Source organism: Eurosta solidaginis, chromosome 1, assembly GCF_040869045.1.
Source record: "Eurosta solidaginis isolate ZX-2024a chromosome 1, ASM4086904v1, whole genome shotgun sequence".
In the NCBI taxonomy this organism is placed as follows: domain Eukaryota; kingdom Metazoa; phylum Arthropoda; class Insecta; order Diptera; family Tephritidae; genus Eurosta; species Eurosta solidaginis.
The window spans coordinates 327,687,771-327,689,389 of NC_090319.1; positions in this window are offsets into that span (position 1 = coordinate 327,687,771).

Here is a 1,619-nt window from a genome sequence, read left to right on the forward strand (position 1 = left end):
TATATTAATTATAAATAAACAAAAAAAATCTTTACTTATTCACAAATTAATTTACATTGTCTACTTCATTTACATATCAAATTGTCTAAAACTGCGCAACGAATTTGGCATTACAAATTGACCAAATACAATTATAATTATTTATTAATGTTAAGTGGTCTGCATTAAATGTTGCATAAAAACAGTACTAAAATTAAGCGCTGACTCTAATATGCCTTGGTGCGAAAATTTGGCTCATTAGCAATCAGGGTATCAAAGGAGAGCTTCCATCTAAGTGCTGTGTTTATTAATTACGGTTAACAAAAATGCTAATTTAGGGGCAGTTCGAAGTCTCATTGAGTTGCTGGTGTCCAAGTGTAGTTACTATTACCCTTACGGTTAAGCAATTGAAAAATAAGCACACCTCTCGTTGGTATATCTGTATATCTGGCAACTTCATACTTTCAGTTCAAGTATACCAATACTCCATCTGATCCAGTCTGGAGAGTAAGGTGAGAACTAAAAAATAGGCCAGTACGGATCACCATTTTTAACATTTGACCCTGTCAAAAAGGGCCATAACTAGTGAAGTGAATGGATTCCAAAATTTTTCGTAATTTAAATAAATAAGTAAATTGATGCACAATGAGAAATGATCGATTTAACGTAAGCACCTCCTAAATTTGTTCGAAATAATGACCTTATGTGCTCAAGAAAAAATGCCAAGAAAAATTACGCATGGGACCTCAAACTTAATCCATCATAGCCAGGTATTGGATAAAACATTTGAAAAGTTGAAACGTATACCAAGACAAATCAAAAAATATTTGGAATTGCAAAAAAAAAAAACATTAGATGCACTAAATTCGTTTGATAAACAAATAGCATTTGCCAAAGAACTTGAGGACGACGGAATATTAGCACATCATGACTCGATCATTATCAGAAGGGGAAGTGATTTAAAATTAAAGTGGTTTAGACAGCCAATTAAATATTAACAAATCATCAACTTCCACCAAATCACCCATGAACGAGCTTCACGTCAATGTGTCTCAGAGTAAAATGTACACACAAAAAAAAAAAAACACTCCTAAAAATTTCTGAAAACGAACAAAAAATGGGACTTACTTTGCGTTATGGAACATTTTCCCTTAGGTTAGGTTAGGTGGTAGCTGCTCTGGTTAGAGAATCGTTGCATAGCAACGATATAGTGTCGAATGAGAACGACCTCAACCTGGCCTCATCATACTCCATACAGCTGCTGACGGAGGATGCCAGTATATTGAGATGTATCACATGAATTCCCATTGGACAGTGCCCTGTCAAAACCCCAATAACCATTGATAGATGAGACTTAAAGAACTCAATCATTTCGGTATACCTCTTGCCATCCACTTCCGGCCAGAAGGATCTTGCTGACCACCCAAGGCTTGCTCAGCTAACTCGAGGCCCATCTATGCAGCAGCAGTCCACAGTTGGCCAGCGGAATGCCGAAATTCCTACAGCCATCTTCAACCGGTTCCATTCTACCGTTACGGGGTAAAATATCCACTTGACACAGTTGCCCGGGATATCACTTTGGACCGGGACCCAGATAATTTTAATCATAAAATAGCTCAATGCAATCACAAGTGAGGTCT